The following is a 23,605-nucleotide window of genomic DNA, read 5'->3' as shown; positions in this document are numbered from 1 at the left end:
TTGGGAACCCTGATTCTGGCCTGCAGGAGAACGTCCTTGGATCTGTGCTCTCGATCAGTGGGAATGCCGCCGAAATGGAGAAGCTGCCTCTGACCCCAGCTAAAAAGAGGCTTTGTGCCCTGGATGCCTTCAGAGGGTCAGTGTCCGAGTCTGGGCCGCTTCCTGCAGTGTGTGTGCTCGACCGACCCTGGTACAGGCTTATTCCTGAACTTGAAGAAGTGACGATATAACTGAAGTTCCTCCCTGCCATTTTTAGCTTGGCAGTGACTGTTGGAAGCATGCGACGTGACAGTTGTGCCACGATGCGGCTACTAGCAGAAGTATTTCGTGTGGACATTCTGCGGAGCAGCCAGCCTTAGTTTCTAATCAATGTTAGGTTACCCAAGCGTAATGTCGTACAAAACGTTCGGGACCACGGTCGGCGCTAACTTTATTTTTTACTGAAGACGCAGAAATTGAGAACACAGATCCCCTCCATGCGCTGCCGAAAGGCGCCGAAATCGTCTCTCTACCAGCAGATTTCCTTGATCCGTGTGCGAGCGAAGAGCACTCCGATAACGAGAGGAGCGAAAAATACTTCACATAGATTTGATTGATTACTCGCACCGGTGAATGTAGTCCCGTAGTGATTTCCAAACCGTTGAACGTGCAAACACTTGTAGAGGCACCTTCCAGCGCAGATAAACGAGAAAATGTGGTGGCATGTTGCCGCTTGGAACTGCGAGACACAGGATTAACCCCAAACTTCGAGCAACTTTTGCGGGTCGAATGGCGTGAAAACATGTACAGAGCAACACTGGATGCAGGTATGTTTATAGTGTCAAGGTGCCAAACCTTTACTCCGGAGCGAGATCGAGAAACACAGACGCAGCCAAAACACTGCGGGTGCATTAGAGGAAGTAGGAGCGGGTAGTGCTTCCTTATGCGACGTAACGTTTACAGTCACTGGTGGCGTTGCTAACCAGCTGCCAAGGTGGAATGGCGCACCCAATAGTAGATGCATTTTTCAAAGAACGAAGCTCTTAACTTTTTGGGTGTGTGCTATGCTGCCGATTTGAAACTTGTCCAATTACTTGGCTCGAATTGTATGTGAACCAAACGGCAAAAAGTGTCTATTCATATTTCAAATTTATGGTACCCGCAGGCCCCTATTGGAGATATGTCAACTTTGACAAGCTGTTCTTTGTCTTTCTGTCTTAGGTTGTCTCTAGTGTTGATGGTGTTTGTGAACTACGGTGGAGGGAAATCCTGGTTCTTCCACCATTCCCCATGGAACGGCCTGACAGTAGCAGATCTTGTGATTCCATGGTGAGTGTAACCTTTTGAAGTTGAGGGTCTCCTCATATTAGGATTTTATTGTCGCACTCGGAGGTGATGTTATAAATGCGTTGAAACTGCCCCGTTATGACAGTGTTGCCATGCGCAGCTGCAACCATTGCAGGGCTCTGCTGGGAGGTCTTCATACATCACGGTATTATTGTATTTAGCTTTCGGAACACTTTTTTTTTTTAGTAATTGATAACATAATGTGTCAATGAAGATTCAAGGACCAGAAGGCCACTTCTATATAGGCCTATGTTTGTCACCAGTGAGGGAGTAAGTGGCAAAAGGGATCGCTGATAAGCAGAGGCGTGCACAGCAGGGGGTCCAAGCATGCTATGGCCCCCACTGATGACTCCGGTGGGGCGCAAATTCAGTAAGGTTATGTCTTTGTTGTGTTGCGCAACACAAATGGGACCTTACCGATTCTGCACCTCTCTGGAGTCATCAGGGGGTGGCCATAGCATGCTTGGCCCTCCTGCTGTGCACACTTATGTTGATAGGCTAAAAGATTTACCAGTTTTGTGTTGAATGGGTGTGAGACAGCGACCAGAAAATGCCCTTGATATTTTTATTTATTTGATTTTTCAGCTGCTCTTAAATTGCCCGTAGGCCCATGGAAGGGTGCTCCATTTGTCAGATAACATATTGCATGGATGCAGTATGTTTGTTGGAGAAACAATACGAAGTCACTGAAAATAAAGAAAAAATTGGACGCAACATAGTCGAAACAAAAAAAAAAGCATTACTGGTAGCATTTGCAAAGTATGTTTAAAAAATATGCAGTCATTGTAAAAGAAAATTGCACACACAGTAGCCTATAAACAGTACTCACAGTTACATACGGCCGGGTATAAACAATTCAGACTCAAAAGTTGAGGGAAGAAAAGTTTGCTCCATCTTTCTTTGTAACAGCTCTGGCTAAAAAAAAGAAAAACATTAAATCGGAAAGTTTTAGCAGAAATCGAACCGTGGACACATTTGTACAAAAAGGAGAAATCCTGTGCCTGCTTTCTTTCGGAGAGGTAATGCAGGTTTAAGTTTCAATAATTGCTCATGACTGAAATAAATCTGCCTATTAAAATAACGATCATAAAGCAGTTAGAGCAAACTTCTGTTGTATCTTTTTAATTTCAGTGTTGTTTGTCTTATTCAACAAATTCCATATGACGCTAGAGACATCTAATTTAGGCAAGATGAGTGATCGACAAAGAAGTAAGAAGCAAGAATAACTCTTAAACTGCCGAGTCATGCTGGTGATCGCTTCCAATGTGCGGTATGCAATGCATTGAACAACATGCATTGTTCAACTATGTCACATGCTCAGAAAATTTTTATTCACTATCTAAGAAAACACCCAGATCTTAAACAACTAAAACTTGCTCAATCAAGCATTTGTTCAAAGCATAAGAAAAAATGATTTTGAAATTCGGGGGTGCGCCTCTGACCAGCACCCACGGCTGGTCGGAGGCGCACCCCCGACCAGCCGTGGGTGCGCCTCCGTCAGTGGAGACGTGCCACAGTACCTTGCTGTGTCATATTGACACCTAATATACGTTTGCACAAAGTGCATAAATGCAAAAATATTACCACTTGTAATGAACGCACTCCGCAATTGTGTGTAAATTTTCTGGGAAGAAAAATGGGTGTTCATTATGCAAGTAAATATGATAATACATGCACTAATATTGTTCACAAATATGTTGAAAAGCAAAGGCAATAAGCAGCCACCCTGTGGGACGCCAGATTTAGAAAGGTGCGCGCAGTTGAGTGCACTCCACCTTATGTAACATAATTCCTTCTTTTGCATAAATAACTTTCAAATTAGTTGCAAAGAGGTGAAGAGACACCGTAGGTTGTAAGTTTTCTTACAAGGAGAGTGTGCTTGACCAGGTCAAAATCTTTTTATATCAAAAGTATTAACTCTCCTATGGAGCGAACCGGCGTTATCAGTTTTTGAAGCGCGCTCTAAACGGCACCTGAATGCCTGTCCCAATGGAGCAAAGCGTGTAGTCTGTAGTAGCGATTTGATGGATAGGCTCCCATTGGCTGGCATGCGTCATAGTTTCAAGGAACGAGGCTTCTATTGGCTGGCGCGCTTCATTGTTTCAAGGAACGCCACCACATGGTGCTGTGGGCCCCACACTGGCAGCGCCGGTAAAAGGAACACAATAGCTCGCGCTCGGCCGCATTTACTCCTCTTGACGCCGACGAACGTGGCGACGCCTCAAGCATCTACATCGTCGGCGGCCGCAACCTCGGCAGTAGCGAAACCTGCCGATCCACGCAAGTACACCGCAGACAAACTAAGAGAGCGGAAGAACGCAGCACATCGAGCGAAGAGGCAGGCATCCACCATCGTTGTCAAGTCTCCGAATACAGGGCAGCCGAACGAGCAGCGGCGCAACGCGCTAGGAGACGGAACAAAGCCTTTGGAAAGTGTGAGGCGCAAGCAGATCGTGATACAAAACGTCTCAGGCGGCAAGAGGACGAGGCCCTTCGACAACGCGAGGTGGAAGCAATACGTCGTAGGCAGCTTTTGCATTCACAATTAGGTGTCCATTTTTTAAAATCAAAGTTGATTGTGTCGACCTGTTTCTTAAGCCCTAGGTTAGAACCCGCAAATTCTGGAAACATTGTTAAATTTGTTTCTACGGAATTATTAGGCGTACATCCATGTTGTTGCAGGCTTATTCGCCAAGAGAAAAACTGCATGAGGTAACAATGCATGGCCTTTTTCAAATACCTTAGCGAATTAACACATTAGTGAAATTGGACAACAATTACCGGTGCATTTTGGTGAACCAGCTTTGAAGATGGGAACAACACGTGAAAACTTCCCTTAAAATCGGAGACAACCTGTCTTTCGAAGACCGATTGAAAATCAAGGTCAAAATTGGAAATAACAAGTCGCCGCATCCTTTAAGTATAAAGGAAGGAATACCGTCAACTCCAGCCAAATTTTTTGACGGTAACACGCGAGTGTGCTGGATGTAAAATATTTCGAAAATTGTCATTTTGGAAGGGTCCATATGGTGCTAGGTAATAGTGATTATAGAGTTTTTTCTTTTGGGTTTACAAATTTGTTTTAAAAAAGCCACAAAAGTTACACCAATGCAGTCTGTCCAGGTTTGTTTGTTTATGTTTGTTTATTGGAACTTTTGACAATACAGGATTGTCATGGTGCTGAGGCAAAAGGTGACAGTAAGTCACCTGACCAGGCCCCTAGCACCAGACTACACTTGCAGCAGATGCAGCAGATGCAGCAGGCAGACTAGTGGTAGAGTGCTATAGTTAACCATAAACAAAAACAAAAAATACACAGTAACTAGGTCACTACACTACATACGCTCTTGCAATGAAAAATAAATAATTCGCAACATGCAACAAAAATATATGAACTACATTACTACAATTACATCTGTACACATAATTTAGAAGACAACAGTATTATGCGGAAAGTAAAAAATATGTTTTTGATTTTTTTCTGAAAGTCAAGAGGTTTGAATTATGATCGATTATATCGATCAAGCCAGGGTGGAGGTTGAGAAGATTGGGAATCTGCCAAGATAGTAATTGCGTACCGTAATTTGTTCTGGTTCTGATTTTTATAAAGTTTGTATTTCTAAAATTGTAGTGTGTATCAGTATTCGTATATGTAGAAAGGAATAATTCACGGTCAGTTTTAACTTGGGAGAATATAACCTCAGACAATCGTTGATTATACAGTGCCTCAATATTCAGGATACAATGTTTTTCAAAGTATTGGAATGTATGATCGCGGCTTGATAGGTTTTCAATAAATCGTATACTTTTTTTCTGCATTAAGTACAAACTAGTCATATTACATTTAGATGTAACCCCCCAGACAAGTAAACAATAGTGCAGTCGAGAATGAACAGTAGTGAAATAGAGCTGACGTTTTAGCCACATTGGTAATAAGGCACGAAATCTATTCAGCATGCCAATAGACTGTGCGATGTCACGTTTCACAAAATTCACATGACATGTCCAGCGAAGGTTTTCATGAAATTGTATGCCTAAGAATTTGTATTCGGTAACCCTTTCTAGTGACCGTGACTGGAATACTATTTCGGTAGTAAGGTTAACTGGTCTGTTAATTGAGGAAAAAACAATATATTTTGTTTTGTTAACATTTAGAAGCAGCTGATTCGCATCAAGCCACTTCGATAAGTTTTTGAGCCATGCGTTTGTGACAGGAATAAGAGATGATAGGTCCCTGGATGAAAAAAAAACACTCGTGTCATCGGCGTAAAGTACTATGTCTGGCGTATGGGGGATAGCAACAATGTCATTGATATAAAGAAGGAATAGTATAGGTCCTAATATTGATCCTTGCGGAACACCAAATTTTATATATTCAGTGTCCGATTCTATACTATTAGCTACCACAAACTGGCTACGATTTGTCAGATAACTGCGCAATAGTTTAAGTGAAATGCCTCTAATTCCGTAGTGTGGCAGTTTATCAAAGAGAATATTATGCTTGATAGAGTCAAAAGCTTTATTGAAATCTACGAAGATGCCTTTAGTGTAGGATTGATTTTCTATATTGCTGATAAGTTTTCCTCGAATGTTAAGTAAAGCTGACTCAGTGGATTTACCTCTCTGAAATCCATATTGGTTTGCAGAAATTAGTCGGTATTTATGAAGATGATTAATTATTCTAGAATTTATAACTTTTTCTACTATTTTTGAAAAAAGTGGGAGTATTGATATTGGCCTGTAATTGCTGATGCTATCAGCGGCACCGCCTTTGTGCAAAACGGAAATTTTAGCCATTTTCATTTTTTCGGGAAAGATTCCAGTAGATAAGATCAAGTTGGTTATGTGGCAGACTACGTCAGATATTAAATCTGAAACAGCTTTAATTGGCACCGCTTTTATTTCATCATAACCGCTGGAGCAACTATTTTTAAGATCACTTATTAGACTGAAAATCTCTGTGGGGGTGGTAGGGTGAAGAAAAATAGTATGCGTGAGATTGTGCTTTATGTACTCTTCAAAGTTTTCAGTGGTTGTTTGATCGGAGGCTCCAAAGGTTAAAAAATGTCGATTAAACACGTTAGCAAGAGCCTTTCCGCTTAAAGTTTCATCGCCTATTTTTATTTTGGTTGGTACACTGTTTCGTGTCCTCTGCAATAAACCTTTGATAGTACGCCAAGTTTTCCGAGGATCATAGCAAATGTCTGCGAACTTATCAGTATAGTAGCGAATACGAGACTTCTTAATATCAGCACCTAATTTGTTTCTAACTTTTTTAAACTGTTGCAAAATCAATAAGTCTCTACTTAATATAAATGCATGATATAGTTTGTTTCGTGCCTTAATTCTTTGCAATAGATCTGACGTTATCCACGGCTTTCTTGCTTTTTTACTTTTTTTTATTATTACAACAGGGAATGCACAATCATAGAAACTGATAATTTTGTTCAGGAACAAATCGTACGCATTATTAGGATTTACCATCTGAAATATTTCACTCCAGTCCACTGAAGCTACCAGTTGACGAAAGTGCTCAATTTTTTTCTCGGTAATGATTCGCGCGGAAGTGTTTGTATTCATATGTCTGGCAGTATATGACAAGCTTTTTGGAATAAAACAAAACAGTGATAAATGATCACTTATATCACTTGTGAGCAGTGTTGCGGAATGGGCACCCCCATTCCATTCCAGTTCCATTCCGGGGAATTAGAGGTTTCGATAATTCCACTCCTTTCAACTCCTAGGAATGGGGACACTGGGCCCATTCCCACTCCTGGAATGGCTGAGTCGCTCTATTCCATTCCTCCGATTCCTAAACGTTAAAAGTGTCACTTGACAGCTGCATTACGTTGCAGGGTTGAGCAGAAATATTCAGAAATGTATTTGGAAATACAAATACTGGGATAGGTGAAAACAGTTGCTAAGATACTGATACTCAAGTCTCAAATATATCTATAAAAATGTATCGTGATACGTATCGGAAATACATTTTAAAAAGGGGCAAAGAGTCTTTGGAAATACAAATACAAGAATACATTTTAGGGAGGGCAGAAATATAAATACTGATAATACAATACATTTTTCAAATTTCTTTGAGACGCCAACTAAAATGGCTTTAAGTTTAAGGTGGAAATTTTTTTTTTTTTTGGTCCCGAAATTACTTTTTTGCAGGCTTGGCACTTCGCCTTGAAGGTAGTGGTTCCGGACGGAGAGTCCTAAATGGGTCTAAAAAACGTTCCATCAAGGATTGACCGCGGTACCTTCCCTGGCATCCTGTCTAACTGACCAGTGATGCGAAAAGACTTCGACCTCTAAAATAAATTCCATAAAAAAATCACCACTTCCCTGTCCAATAAGGGCGCCCCTGTCAGCACTGCATGACGTCACGGTGGGATGAACCAGTATTCTTGAATCTGTAGGTGTTGCCTTGAACATGAAACTTTACCCACGCTGCTGTATGAAAGGACAATAGATACTTTCATTGTAGCTGACCTCGTTGAAACCATGCCGGCAGTTGCATTTGGAATTTTCGAGAAAAGTGGATCACCTGAAGCATCTTGAAGCACATGTATTATCTTCTGTTACTGTTGAAAAATCGATACGGTGGCATCCCTGTTGTGACGGTCCTTCCTGCCGACTCTCTGCCTCCAACGCATGAATGGCAGTCTTCAAGTTTCGCCTAGCATCATTCAAACAGGGACCTCGTGGATTGCGACCTGAGATGGCCGGTACAGGTGCGAGCTCTTCGAGAAACAGTGCGCTCGAGACGAGTCGAAACTGTACGAAGTCTGGGTCCGCACTGCGAGGCCACCTCTGGCCTCCTTCCTAGGTATCGGATCACCAGAGCACGCCTCTGTTCGTTGCTTTGACGCTTGTTTTTTGTATTGCATTTTTGTTTTCTTTTGCGCATAAGTCTGCTAGGGCCTTACGCGGGTTCGCAGTTTCCCGCTCATTTTATTTCTGAACAACCGACTCCCTGACTGGCTCGGTATAGCTGGATGTAAAAAATAAATAAATAAAATATAAAAAACCTGGCCCATTCCATTCCCATTCCCATTCCATTCCGGGCAAAAGGCCTCTAATTCCATTCCCATTCCATTCCCCTGAACGTTGCCGCCATTCCATTCCCATTCCATTCCGGGGTCGCGAAAATGCGGAATGATTCCGGAATCATTCCAACTCCGGAGTGGCAACTCCGCAACACTGCTTGTGACAGGGGGTAGAAGCTGAGCTAGTTGGTGGTACATATTACAACGGTTAAACCAGCTGAACTACGAAATTAGGGAGAAAGGAGTAAAGACAGGTGATCGCTGGACTACCAACTATTTAATAAAGATTCTTCGTTTTCCTCTCATTGTCTACTGGCGTTGTCGCTACCTTCTCTTCTTCCTACTTGATTTTTCTGTTCTATCTCGGATGCTGTTTTTCCGGAGGAATCTTTTTTCGCTTTCCTGTAGCGCAATAGATGGTGTACTAACGCAATTTTCTTCTTTATCTTCTATGGCCAAGGCCTCAAGTATTTCACGGGCGAGCTGGTCTTTGTGGTGAGCTAATATGGTACCCAGGTCGAGCTTGGCCTCGCACGTGCATGCTCCCTAATTTCGTAGTTCAGCTGGTTTAACCGTTGTAAACTGCTTGTGAGTACACCTGCCTCAGTATCGTTTTTATAACAGCTCGTTAAACATATGTCGATTAGTGTTTCACTAGAATCTGTAATGCGAGTGGGTATATCAATTACATTTGAGAAACCGTTTGAGTATATAATATCAAGAAATTCATTAACTACGTTAGATTTTTGCAAAATGTTAATATTGAAGTCGCCCATAACTACGACAGGCATTTTGAACGACGAAAAGAATTCTAGCATGGGTTCAACAAAACGAAGGAACTCATCTAATGAACCAGAGGGAGGCCGGTAGATAACGCCAAACACAAACGCGTCCGATTTCACAAAAAGCGATTCAAAGTTTTGATTAATAATGGTGTACTCAAGGATGACCTCGTAAACAAAATTGTTCTTTATATAAAGGGCAACACCACCGCCTTTTTTATTTGTTCTATATACGGCTTCGCATCGGTAACCTTCGAATTGTACCACATCATCGATACCAGTAAACCACGTCTCACTAAAAGCCATTGCATCAAAATTGTGGTTTAAAGAGGACAAGAAAATACTGACGTCATCTTCTTTGTTTTTGAGGCTACACGTATTTAAGTGATAAAAAGAAAAGGAGGCAAGCTGCTTATGCCTCAAAGATTTGAAGCTACGAAAAGAACCAGCATCATGATAGCGACAGTGATTCACAAGTTCAACCATTCAGAGCAACAGACACGGCGTCTAAATTATACTGACAGTCAACATATTTTATCTAGGTCAGCTTCACATCCGATAGCGATTGCACGCTCGCCCGGGGATTTGCGCACGAACAACTGGCCGTTCTTTTGCCAAGCAAACTGGTATTGTTTTTCTTCAGCCTTCACCCTCATCATCCAGAGTAGCTTCTTGTTCTGTGGTGTCAGATTGTCCAGAAAGTACACGCTGGATTTAACGTTCTTCAGATGTTGCTTTTTTTGCCATCCATTGGTCACGTGTAACGCGTGAGACGAAGCGAACGAGCACGGCGGGCGTCTTGCCTGGTTTTGGAAACAACCTGTGAAGTCCCTCTACCTCGTTTTGGGATAGTTCTGGCAGTTCTAGTTCGCCCGCTAGCTCGTTTAGTTTACGGAAAAGGTTTTCATTGTCACTTTGTGGCAAGCCGTGTATTTCCAGGTTTTGTCGCCTGCTGTATTGCTCGAGATTGTTAACTTGCTGTCTTAGCGCCTGAACCTCGTGGCTAGCACTGTCAGCCTCGATTTTTTCCATTTTTTTTTTTTAATGTTGCAATTTCAGTAGATTGACGTTTCATCTCTTTTAGTACCTCATCGTACTGATCAGACATATGCTGAACCGATTGTTCAAGCTTAATGACAGTCTGCTTCATCAGCATCAATTCGTCTACTTTGCACCTGATTGCCGGAAGTTCTGCTAGTTTCGTGTTGATTTCTGTCAGCACCTTCTCAAATGCAGTTTCTTGTTCGGGTTTCTGCCTTACGGTTGCGATAAGGCTAGGCGCTTCGGCCCCACGAGCGTTCGAGATTTCGCATGTTTGACATTTCCATTTACATTTTTCTGCGTCCCCCTTGGCCTTGTAGGCTGTCTTGGTAACACCAGAACACGCGCCTAAGTGATAACCGTATTCACATAAAGAACATGTTAAATACGCTCCGTTCTCAGGCAGTGACTTATTACAGACTAAACACAGATCAGATTCATTCATTTCAGGCTAGGATAGGAGAAGCACAGCACCTCGACACCAACAGTAACAGTAACAGCGGCGGCGACGACAGCACAGAAATTGTAGATAACGGTACGCAGTGTAAATTCCACCAACCTGCGAATTTGAAGATAGCTGTTATGCTAGGCTGCCTTCGCCGCCGCCACCGCCGCTGAGCAAGTGTCTTGCAACTTGAGGAACTTCGGCTTTTAACGGCGATGGGTGACGTATAATTAACACGTGCTGGCTTGTCAACCAATGAGCTGAACCGGCGTTGGTACGATGATGACGATGTTCTCTCGGCGTTGATACCAGGGCAGCGCTTCAGCAGAACTGGCTTGTCGATGTCCTCTCGGTGTTGGAACCAGGGTAGAGCAGCCAATGAGCTGAACCGGCGTTGGTACGATGATGACGATGTGCTCTCGGCGTTGATCCCAGGGCAGCGATTCAGCAGAACTGGCTTGTCGATGTCCTCTCGGTGTTGGAACCAGGGTAGAGCTGCGAATTTGAAGATAGCTGTTATGCTAGGCTGCCTTCGCCGCCGCCACCGCCGCTGAGCAAGTGTCTTGCAACTTGAGGAACTTCGGCTTTTAACGGCGATGGGTGACGTATAACACGTGCTGGCTTGTCAACCAATGAGCTGAACCGGCGTTGGTACGATGATGACGATGTTCTCTCGGCGTTGATACCAGGGCAGCGCTTCAGCAGAACTGGCTTGTCGATGTCCTCTCGGTGTTGGAACCAGGGTAGAGCAGCCAATGAGCTGAACCGGCGTTGGTACGATGATGACGATGTGCTCTCGGCGTTGATCCCAGGGCAGCGATTCAGCAGAACTGGCTTGTCGATGTCCTCTCGGTGTTGGAACCAGGGTAGAGCTGCGAATTTGAAGATAGCTGTTATGCTAGGCTGCCTTCGCCGCCGCCACCGCCGCTGAGCAAGTGTCTTGCAACTTGAGGAACTTCGGCTTTTAACGGCGATGGGTGACGTATAACACGTGCTGGCTTGTCAACCAATGAGCTGAACCGGCGTTGGTACGATGATGACGATGTTCTCTCGGCGTTGATACCAGGGCAGCGCTTCAGCAGAACTGGCTTGTCGATGTCCTCTCGGTGTTGGAACCAGGGTAGAGCAGCCAATGAGCTGAACCGGCGTTGGTACGATGATGACGATGTGCTCTCGGCGTTGATCCCAGGGCAGCGATTCAGCAGAACTGGCTTGTCGATGTCCTCTCGGTGTTGGAACCAGGGTAGAGCTGCGAATTTGAAGATAGCTGTTATGCTAGGCTGCCTTCGCCGCCGCCACCGCCGCTGAGCAAGGTGAGTTATAGAGCCAGAAGGACATAATTTAGGCGGCTAATCGTCGCAATAAGTCTGCTAATTTAATATAATATGTTAATTAACTTTTTAATTAGTGGAAATGGAGATTATAGAGAGTTTTTTCTTTTGGGTTTACAAATTTGTTTAAAAAAGACCCACAAAAGTTACACTAATGCAGTCTGTCCAGGTGAGTTATACGGTTAGAGGGACATAATTTAGGGGGCTAATCGTCACAATAAGTCAGCTAATTAAATAGAAATTATTAAATAACTTTTTAATTAGTGGAAATAAGCATATCGGAAAGTTACCGAGCATCATTGATACTAAATCAATGATCATTGATAGCCAGTAAATCACTCAATTTTAGAACGACTTGAAGCATGAAGTGCCAAGGTTACCACTCGTGCAACAGGTTAGAAGGCTGGCAGTGAGGAAACATGGCATGATGAGAGACAAAAAAAGTTTTTCTACACATATTGAAGTTGTTTTTGCCAATATTGTATTCGGTGTGTGTGTTTGTGTATTCGTTGGCCACCAGACCGCAAACTTTCTTACCCTCATGCCGCACAGTGGTGAGGTTGGCCGGGGTTGCACGTGGTGGGTAGCATGACATAGACGTAGTTGTTCTTTAAAGCGAGTTTATTTCACGCTATGCGATCCTCGATATCTAGCGGTAGGTCGGTCGTGATGATGTCATCTTCTGTGACGTAAGTGTCCTCGTCATCAGACGGGTGTACGTCCGGAGTGTAGCTCTCGCGTCGTTGCTTTCGTAGCCTGCCTCTTTGCTCGCCTTGCCGCATTTATCCGCTCCCTTACTTCCTCGGCTGTGGCATGTTTGCTTGGGCAGCCACGTTTGCCTATGAAAGCCTCCGTAGATGTCGACGCTGCTGCCAATGTCGAACCCGTAGATGTAGACGCGGTCGCCTCACAGTCCATCGCACGAAGCACGCAACAAACACAGATGAAGTCCGAAGCGCACCTTTTTTTCACACGGCGCTCCGGTGGTGACATCGCACTCCCCCACTGCGCAGGCGCGGTGCCCCCCGCCGGCTTTACGGCGGGGGGCACACTCGCTTGACGATCACCATACCTTGCAAACAGAAATTTCACAAATTATTCAATGGTGCAATAAATGGCAGATGCCTTTCAATTTCGACAAATGTAAATCCCTTTCGTTTTCTCGTCGTGCTCTTCAACCTTTTTCTTACCATTTTGACGCGTCCCCCATCACCGTTTGCAGTTCATACAAATATCTCGGTATTCATTTAACATCTGACATTTCATGGACGTCTCACATCCGTAATATAGTAGCTAGCGCAAACTGTACCCTCAGTTTTTTGCGCCGAAACCTGAAACCCGCAACACCAGAGATAAAACAACTAGCATACTCAACGTTGGTTCGGTCTAAGCTTGAATTCGATTCTTCTGTGTGGTGCCCTTGGCAATCTTACCTATCTAACAAACTTGAATCCATCCAAAACAGGGCTCTTCGTTTTATCTTTTCTGATTACTCACCATTCACTAGCATATCTGGATTGCGCGAAGCAGCTAACCTTCACACGCTTTCATTGAGGCGCCGAGTGTCCCGTCTTTCTCTCCTTCACCGAATCTTTCACCATAACATGCCTCTTCGTGAATCACTGCTTTTACCCCCGTGGCAGATTTTCCCCCGCTTTGACCACTCCTGCAAGTTGCGGCCCATTTTTTCGTCAACTACTTCATAGAGTAATTCAACTTTACCTTTGGCAATAATCGATTGGAACATACTACCAAATGACATTTTTACCATAACTGACACACATAAATTTGCCGCCCCTGTAACCACTTTCATCTCTGCCTTATCCGATTAGTTCCCTCTTCTATTGTGTTAGAATTGCGTGCGGAAGTGTTCGATTAAGAAAAAAAAAAAAAAACAAATGTACTCCCTTGTGTAATGCCCATAAGGGCCTTCAAGGATAATAAATGATGATGATGATGAGATGTAACGACAGATGTGTGTGATTAGCTGTGTTTGAGACGTTCTCCTTCTCTTCCTTGTCGTCGTCTGTCATTACCTCAGTCTCGGGTTTTTCACTAAAATGTCTAAAATTGAGATTTCAGCTAAATCAAATTGTCCTGAAGCTAAAATACCAGAAGCTTTTCTCACGCAAACTGTCGCCCTTCACAGCTAGGTTCCACATTTTCTTCTACTAGTACAGCATTTACCACTGGACAGCCGTTCGAATGCTTGCTCTTCCTCCAGTTTTCCTCTGTTGTCAGGGGGTCCAGCTGTAGGGAGTTTGGAAGCTGAGGAAGCTTTTGGGGACCTGGAGCGGCATCTCTTTTAATTGAAAATGACAATTCAAACTAAATGGTGTGTTTTCCGAATACGCAAGGCTGGAATGAAGAATTCCAGGAAAGAGTACAAACATTCTAAGTTACTATTGCTGTGCATATTTTTGGTGGTTCAATACATCTCATACCGGCGACTGGGGGCGATTCGATCGTTTTTCCTGCTACTACACAAACTAATTTCCAGTAATTGTGTATCTTCTAAAAAATAAAACATGCCTGCATACGTGTACGAAATATATCATTAATTATCGAAGGAGCTACATTTAAGCGATCCTGTTCTATGGGGTCGCGAGCTAACTTGCCGACCGCCCAAAGGCCTTTCATATAAATGCCATTTGAAATGCCTGCGGAACGGGGTGTATTTTCTCCTAACTCATTAACATGCAAGTAGCAGAATTCCAGCGTCTGAAACATGCACCTCGTGCCATGTGGACAGACAGGGAGGTTCATTGGCGGAATTGCCTATGCGATAACTTTCGGGATTTGTAACCGAATTATAAAGGTGAAAGTGACAAGCACGCTTATAAAAGGTACGGAGGCACGTCGGTATCGGCCTAGCCCGGCGTCTTCTACACCGGGTAAATGAGATCCCGCTCATCGAGGTGCTTGCGGCACACTACGGCCAAACCAGGAAACCGGGGCAGGGAGGCGAGCCGGATGCGAGATCGAGAAGCGGAGTCCTTCCCCTGAAGTCACGGCACACCTTACCCAATCGAGACGCAGCGACCGCAGCGACGCTTGTGCTAGCTGTCGGGGCTACAGATACCGCTTGCCCGCCGGAACTTCCCGATGCGCTCAACAATGGATACTGTGCTTGTGCGTGCTGTGTGTGTGTTCCGTGCACCGTGATTGGTGACGACGCCTGTACGACCGTGTGCGCCGCCGGAATTCCCGCTGCGCTCACCACTGGACTCTACAAATTCCGGTGGCGCACCACCCGGGTCTGAAATCGGGGCACCGGTTTGTATCTCAGTTGATACCGCGCGGCACCAGTGGCTCTGCAGAACCACTGGAACCAGCCGGTTCCGCCAGGGTCTGAAATTGGGGCACCAGTTTGTATCCCGTTTTGAACCGCGCGGTTCCAGGCGGGATACAAACTGGTGCCCTAATTTCAGATCCAGGCGGAACCAGCATTTTTCATTCCGGCCTAGCTGTATCTGCCATTTTCGTACGGGAACAGGACTTAAATAAACATTGTTGAGAAGAAAAAAGAAGAGTAAACCTACACGCACTACGTAGTGCACTTCGGCCGGAAATGGCTATACGCAGTACGCGGAGAGCTCATGCCATTTGGGTCCCCCTTTTTGAACGGCGCGTGTATCAGTGTGGAGCTCGTTAACGCCCCCCTCCCTCCCCCCTCCCCGGCCTGCGTTCACGACGCTGCGCGGCGACGGTGTGTGGCTGCTAATTACAAAAGTTCACCGTACAAGCCGCTTAGCGGCGTCCAGCCGGCAACCGAAGCCCCGCTGTTCCCGATTGCACGTCCGGAAAGGGACAACATTTTTTTTTTTTTTCAGTGTTGATTGTAAAAAATGTCGTAAATATCGCCAAATGCCTCGACAAAACAAAATGTTCGAGAAAAAAAAAAAAAAAAAAAAAAAAAAAAAGAGAGAAGTAGGTCCACCCCGTGGATCGAACCCGCATCCACTTGCGTATGAAGCCTTACCTTACCACTATGCGATACTACCGCTTAGAAAACTCGTTACCATTCATTTTATATGAGTTTCGCGTAGTGCGTATAGCCCTTTCCGGACGAGGTGCAAGACGGAGTGCGTATAGCTTTAATAAAAAAAGAAAACAATATTCACAGGGTCTCTTATGTTATCCCTAACGTTATCTTTATGTTTCAAGAAGTAACCGTTTTTAAAGTAACGAACAAAAGACAGACTTTATTGCGGTTATTAGGTTAAAACAACGACAAAGAGTACATTGAAAGGTCTCCGACGCGAACGTCTTTCATCGGTGCCTGGAAGCTGGGTCTCTTCCCTCCTGGGCCACTCTGCGAGCGCGGTGGAGGTCGAAGCCCCGCGGCAGCAGACGCTCAGCAGCCGATCGTCCTTCCCTCCTGTCTGAGCACCCCGGTTCCTTGTGGCTGGCCCCCCTCGGAGTGGTCTGGGTTGCCGTACCCCCCTCCACGGCTACGGGGTCGGAACACATTCACAAAGAAAAATGAAACGCACTGCTGTATGCGATTTTAAACGACTTGAAGGCGAAAGACCATGCGCCAATCCCGGTGATAGCGAACCTTTGAAGACAGCGCGCTCCCTGACGACGCACTTATGGCGCCGCAAGCCCGCTCTTCACCGCTGCCCGAGCGAGTGTCCTCTCACGCCGAGTTTGCGCGGCGTGAGACGACGAAACCGTCCGATCCGACGTCCGACCGCGCAATACGACGATCGGAGGCGAGGGTTTTCAACGCTCTCCGATGCTACGATAACCCTCTCCCCCCAATAGGGAGTTTTCGTAGATCGTTTTCGTCGTCCCGCAAGGCCCTCCGCAACCGCTACGATAGCGGGAACTCCACAGTCAAGGCTATCGGCGCGCAGGCGCAGTAGCAACTTCTTCGTTGCGGAACGCTTAGCGAGGGGGCAGCGCGGTCTACGAAAACTCCCTATTGTCATTGCGGCAGTCCGCACGTCGGATCGGAAGGTTTCGTCGTACATGTGTCTCGTGCTATCACCATCTCGCGGTCCAGTCGTCCAGCGGCAAACCGCGGGCACCGTGGGTTTCGGTAGGCTTTCCCGTCGTTGACGTGTTTTCGCTCAAGGACTCTACGACGAGACATATAAATGTCTTCTTAGGATCGGTGTCCGAGTGGTCTGGCGCACACCAGCTCGAGCACTTGGAGCGAAAGTTCGCGCTGCAGAGCCCAGGAATCCTGGGTTCAGCCCCCACCCCCTGTTTGTTTAGATCTGGATGGGCACCGTACCGGCGTGCGATCGTGTATCACTACTTTCAGGCTAGCGGCTGTACTGCACTACAAAGAGTCAAACACGTACTGGAATATTAGCGGTTAAATCGTTTATAAAAATTGAGAACAGTAATGGCCCCAGGACCGACCCTTGCGGAACACCCGATAAAACAGGGACTAATGATGATTCACTCGAGTTGATCTGTACATTGTTTTCTGTCCTGTAAGTACTTCTCGAGTAGTTCAAAACGAAGGGATACCTTCGTTTTGAACATTTGATTTAAGTTTAAGGAGAAGTTTACTATGTGATACTCTATCAAAAGCTTTAGAAAGATCTAGGAATATGACGTCAATTTGTTTGGATCGATTCAAGATATTTGCGAAATCATGGACTGTTTCAAGTAACTGTCGTAGCAGAAAGGCCATGACGGAAACCATGTTGATTTGAAAAGAAAAAAACAAACAAACAAAAAAACATTGTTTTCTAAGTAATTCGCGAGGTGTTTAAAAATAATATGCTCTAGCAGTTTCGAACAGTAAGGAAGCAATGGAAGTAAGTTAAGTTTTACTTCCGGTAAACTTGGGACCGCTTACGACCGGAGTGTCGTAAAATAAGTTTCGGAGTGTCGTAAAATAAGTTTTACGACACTCCGGTCGTAAGCGGTCGCAAGTGTGTGAAGAGCCTTTAGAGTGAAACAGTCTAGTACTTCCGTGCCAATAGTACTCAAGTGACAAGTACTCACCGATTTTCGTGCAAACCGGGTTTTCGTGCAAACGGAAGGCGTCCCCAGATGCCGAGATATTTGCTCCGACAACCGGCCGCCCATAGCCGAAAAATAAAAAAAGTGTTTGTTTAGACGTGAATTTAATTTAATTACTTGATTTCTTACAACTATTTAGTTTGTTTAATGTGCACTTGTAGAGTCCAGATTGTAGAAAAGTAATCGCATATCGCCCTGTGGGACAAAAGAAAGAGGGTAAAAAGTCGAAAGCCAGCCTTGTATGAACATTCAACTATTTCGTATTCGTACCTCCTTTCTTTCGAAAACTCTCCGCCTTTTCATTAGGATACATCTGCGGTACTCAAAGCACGTCAGCGGCGTCAAAATAACGTCAGCCGACCCCAGCCCAGGCATTGAACACGAGAACGGCGTCACTCGCACGTATGCGCTCGTCAGCAATCAATCCGTCGACGAATATCTGGATTCGCGTTTGTGGCCAATGAGTGCCCTGACGAAACTTATCGTCACTTGCGAATGACAAGTTCTATGGTGGGGGTTCGATAGCTGCTTTCGTGTGCTTGACGGACCGGAAACGGCCATCTCGACGACAGCGTGCATGACGATCGCGAGAGTTTTTTTCGCTAGTTTGCAAAGAATGTTAAAATCATTGTTGTGATTGTGAAGACCTCCCTAATGCCCTGGAAATGAAGTGGTTTCGGGTTTGGAACAACTACGCCGATCAAGAAAGAACATTGTTGTCGTTTTGAAAGTGGGGTGGGGTCGTCAATGGACCACTTGCAACCCCCTTGATGTCAATGTCTTTCTTTATAAACACGGCTGTTTCCTTTTCTATTGTCTGTTCAATTGAGCCCTCAGTTGTGGTCGTTGCCTATGAGTTTTAGTAGGCCGATACAAGCTTTTGCCCAAAATATCTTTGCTGCGGCTTCGTATCGAACAGCTTTATATCGAGGGCCTGCAGCTTTATTTTCCGCTACTGAATGAATTTCTGAGCAGCATCCACAACAGATAAGAGATGTTACCTAAACTGTCCAAAGAAGCTTTTTTTTTTTTTCATTTAAATGGTTTTTATTCAGAGTCTGCTAGAACCATGCTTGGCAACAAACGTTAACAATGTGTTTTATGCCTCGATTTATATTACAAAACGTGCAACGCGTGACGGATGGGAATAACTTTAATTTCCCCTTTCAGGTGTGCTAAATAATCGCGGTGGACGCACATTCGAAGATATTCCAAATTGTTCTTAGTTATCGTACAGAAACAACTTTTCAAGATGAACGAAAAAATGGTGTGTGTGCAGACGAGTTGGGGGACGTTGATCATGGGTTGAAAATGACCTGAGACTGTAGTAAAAGATGGGAAACGTCATGAAACAAAAAGGACACAGGACCGACAAGGACGTCTCAAAGTTCCACGAAGTTTCCCATCTTTGACTAGGGTAATTTTCAACATTCTCAAGCCTCTTGCTGTTGGGACCTTTCCTATACGGATTACCAATAATAAAGACTACGCAGAAGACTCCGAGAACGGTTCTATCGAACCAACGCGTGAACACGATGTGATGCGTTTAGTGCGTGTACGTTGGAAAAGAGACACCGGACAAAAAAAACGAAACATAACGTCTAACGTCCTCACGCAGGATGGTGCTGCCCCCGACAAAAGTCACTTAGGTCGTATATCAGTAAGTGACCGTAAATGGACGACCAAATCTACAAAATTATAAACTGTAAACAAATAATTTCTAGCTCAAATAGTGCTTTAGACTTAAAAAAAGAAAACAAACAAACAAACAAACAAACTGCGATTTATTTTGACGATGCATCGAAATGTCCGTGCACCGAAAAGTCTGTGCACCGAAATGTCCGCGCACCAAAAACTTCCACACCGAAGAGTCCGTGCACCGAAGAGTCCGTGCACCAAAAAGTCCGCACCGAAACGTCCTACACCGAATTAAACGCCCCTACACCGAAAAGTCCTAGACCCCTTTTGGTGGTGTCAACAACGAAGCGGGAGACGGGCACAAATGGGAGAGATTGCTGATGGGTGATGCTATCGAATTTTTATTTGTCAGAATTTCGTTTTAGAATGCTAAATTACAAATAGCGCTAGGACAAGGACAGACGAAGAAGTGGACAGGACAGGCGCTAACTCACAACTGACGGTTTTATATACAACAAGAAAGAAAAAGGTGAAGGTAGTTTTTTGTGTTAAAAAAAGAAGAAACACTTTTTTTGAAGGGATAGAAAATGACCTCTGGACCGTGAAAGACGAGAACAAGAATGAAAAAAAAAAAAATCATAAGTGATCGCTCGAAGGTCGCCGATCAGTGCCTCGTGCAGTCTATAAACCGTTTTACACGCAACAGGCACCACAGCCAAAGCTATATACCGGCGCGAGCGCGAGGACCCACCGGGTGGTCCACCGCACGCGCTCTCGTGCAAACGTAATTCCGAACAAAAAGTAAGGGCGCAAACGAGCTGGTGTACATTGCACATGGTTGAAAAAAACCCCGAGACTGCGGGTGAACGACACAACACTAAAAAGTCTCTAGCCTAGAGACTTTTTAGTCTCTAGGCTAGAGACTAAAAAGTCCCGACTTCAAGCAGCAAGAAAAAAAAGTAAAAAGTACTTGAAACAGACCACGGCGAACAAGAACGCTGGATCCACAAACACCCGGGAAAAGCTCCAACGGCCACAATGGACCTTTTCCACATACCGACGACACCAGGCGGTGGCTGCACGAACTAAAAATCGAGGAAGTGACCTACCTGCGCCACCAATCGATAATGGGAGCTACGCTACCCGTTTCTTCGCTCTCTGAGCAGCGGCGCCTGCCCAACGCGATTTTAAGAGGACATCCGTGGCGTCCACCGAAACGTCGTGTTTTCCTTTCCGTCGACGTTCTTTTTTTGTGTAACACAATTATATATGTGCTGCAGTTACGTGTTCTACTCGCTGATATGCAGCCTCCTTCCGAATTTCCTCGATTTTTCGTTCCGACTTCCGCCGCTTGGCATCGGGCGCTCGCGCGTGCGCAGAACGCTTCTCGGAAAAGGTCCATTCCACCGACAACGACCAAGCGAGCGCGGCAGATAGGCCTAGCAGGCAGTCCGACTCGGCGACCGTCTGCCCACGACCGGCTGGCGTGCTGAATGGAATATGTCCGCGTGACGCTTGTGAACTCTTCCCGTCTTATGCTTTGATCGCTGACCTCAATTTTAGATTAAGAGGTCAATCTCTTCCTCTTGTCATCTCCTTGTTTTCCGAGGCAACGGTGACTCTCGCCGTGGAAAAGCGGTGAATCTCCGACAGACGCAGGAAAGGTAAAGCAGCCATCGCTTTGACTAGCAGACGTAAAGCAGACGGCGTTAACTGCGCCAACCCGCCGACGCCGTTAAAGAATGAGGGGTCTCGCCGTACACGATAGGAGGGAAAAAGTATTTGGGAGGGAACTTGCGGACACTAACACGCTCACCTCTCGGTTCTTAGCAAACAAACCTCGGCGCCTCGGGACACCTTGCCAGTGAGCCCTTTGACTTCCCTCCTTGATGCGCGTCTGCTAGTTGTTAGACAAAAACAACGTACCGCTCGAGTTATTTCGTCTGCCCTCTCTGAAAGGCGAAGTCGAGCTCGCTCGTGAAGACCTGCACTTCCGAAAATCGCAGGAAAGGCAAGACAGACGCAGACGATGTTGCGAGCAGACGACGTTGCAAAGGAGCGGACAACGTGGGGATAGGGGGTCGCGATCAGCCAATCAGGGCTCGGCGTTCTGACGTCACCGCTACTTCCTTTCTCATGCAGAAGGCGAAAATGAGCCCACTTGCGAGGCGTATTAATTCGAAAGTCTAGGGATAAATATGTGGCAAACTATTTGTTATAGTTGCAAAACGGAACGCCTACTTTGTGACAATGATCCAGGCGCACGCAAACAGGTGGGGTAATCATATGATTTTTAAATACAGTGTTGCGATGGAAAATTTTGGGAAAAAGGCAAATGCTAGAAATTTTGCGGCGATGTGCGAAACTAGATAGACATAGCGTGTTTTTCATTTTTGCTAGCGGTGCGTTCACACAGGGGAAACCCCCGTGAAAAGTCTCGGGGAAAAGAAAAAAAAAATTTTTTTTTGTTGATTATGGTAACGTTTAAACTTTTGTACTTCGTCACATTTACACAGAGTTTAGGCTTTCTACAAAGCGTAGTTTATTCACAACGGCAAAAAAAAACTTAATTTTTTTTTTTTTTTCTATCGGAGCATTGGTCAGTTGAAAGCGCACGTCAGAGAGTCAGTGTGATGTCGGCATGGTATGAAATTGAACGTCAAATGACTATCGCGTGCTGTCGCCGTCAGCGTCGCAGAAACAAAGCGGGGGCCGGACACGGAGAGCGGCTCTTGAGAAAGCGTCCTCCAGTGTGTTCAATGAGTGGCGAGGATGCGTTCGGGCGTCCAGCGAGGTGCTTTGTTCCAGGTCGATCTGGTCGGCCGGAGAAAGGGCCGGGCAACCCTCGGGGACCGGAGCGAGGAGGCCGGCAGGAAGAGCTGACGAGTCCAAGGACGTCGAAGGTCTGACCCAGGGCAAGGACGCCGTCCAGGTCGACGGGTCAAGCGGAGAGGCGCCCCGTGGCGACCGACGCCGCTCGCGGCGGCCTTCGGCGGTGGGCGCGACCCCGACACCAGTTACTCTCTGCGCTCTACGGAGGATTTTACTTTTTTTACAAAGATACCCGCTGCGCCGTTAAGCATTATGCAAAGGGGTGCATAAAGAAAAAACGCATTCAAAGAACATTTTAAAAGTACTAGCAACAATAAAAAAAGTGCAACCTTTTCACTCTAGAATGCTCCTCTGCAGTCCATCGTGTATATATATATATATATATATATATATATATATATATATATGGGTGATTTCAGATAAGATCGACCAAAGGATGGCTAGTCGACATTTTCAAATCAACTGATGTTTTTATATGTTATTGTCTAGTGTCTGGTATGAACGAATCCAAACTTAGTTTTGACTAGAAAAAATACTTGGGGACAGGAAAAATCGTAAGGCATGAGGTGGTGGACAGTTGCATTACCGCGCACTGATGGAGGGGGCTCGTTTGAGAGTGAATAACTAAAGCGATAACATTAGGAGAACTCTAATACGTTTTAGGCGCAAACTATGGGTATAGCTTGCTTGTAATATAAAGTAATCATATTTATTTAAAATTTATTTATTTTTCTAAAAATTGACAAACATACCTGCTCGAACGACAAATGGCAAACTTTGGAGGTCTGTATCTCATGAAATAATTTAATCATTATGATATAATTTGCAGATATTATTCTACTAATATATAGCTAATATTTAAAAAATAACTAAGGTATCTGTGTGATACAATAGTTAGGATATATTTAGTCAAACATGGAAAAAAAATCAAACAAAGAAAAATTCCGATGCGAATAAAAAAAAAAACACCACCCTCGATTTTTTTTAAATTTAGGTAACCTGTTATACTCTATTTCGGCATTCATTTCCATTAAAAACATGTTGCATCATTTTATTGAGAAAGAAGATACAACTCCCCAAAGTAGGGTCCTTTTTCAAAGCCTACACTTAGCAGTGTTTTATACAAGAACTGACTCTGAGTTCCAGTTTCATGAAACCAACACACATCTTTTA

General features: G+C 44.9%; 1 long non-coding RNA gene across 1 annotated transcript; it reads left to right on the top strand.

Moving 5' to 3' along the window:
- LOC115330574 lies at nucleotides 1-22,761 on the top strand. Its single transcript, XR_006076844.1, has 3 exons — nucleotides 1-136; nucleotides 1,201-1,308; nucleotides 22,409-22,761. It is a non-coding gene; the product is annotated as an uncharacterized LOC115330574 (long non-coding RNA).
- The last annotated feature ends 844 nt before the right edge of the window (nucleotides 22,762-23,605 follow it).

This window comes from Ixodes scapularis, unplaced genomic scaffold, assembly GCF_016920785.2.
Source record: "Ixodes scapularis isolate PalLabHiFi unplaced genomic scaffold, ASM1692078v2 PGA_scaffold9__187_contigs__length_104089568, whole genome shotgun sequence".
Classification (NCBI taxonomy): Eukaryota; Metazoa; Arthropoda; class Arachnida; order Ixodida; family Ixodidae; genus Ixodes; species Ixodes scapularis.
The sequence above is the reverse complement of the archived record's forward strand: the minus strand, read 5'-3'. Positions and strand labels throughout refer to the sequence as shown.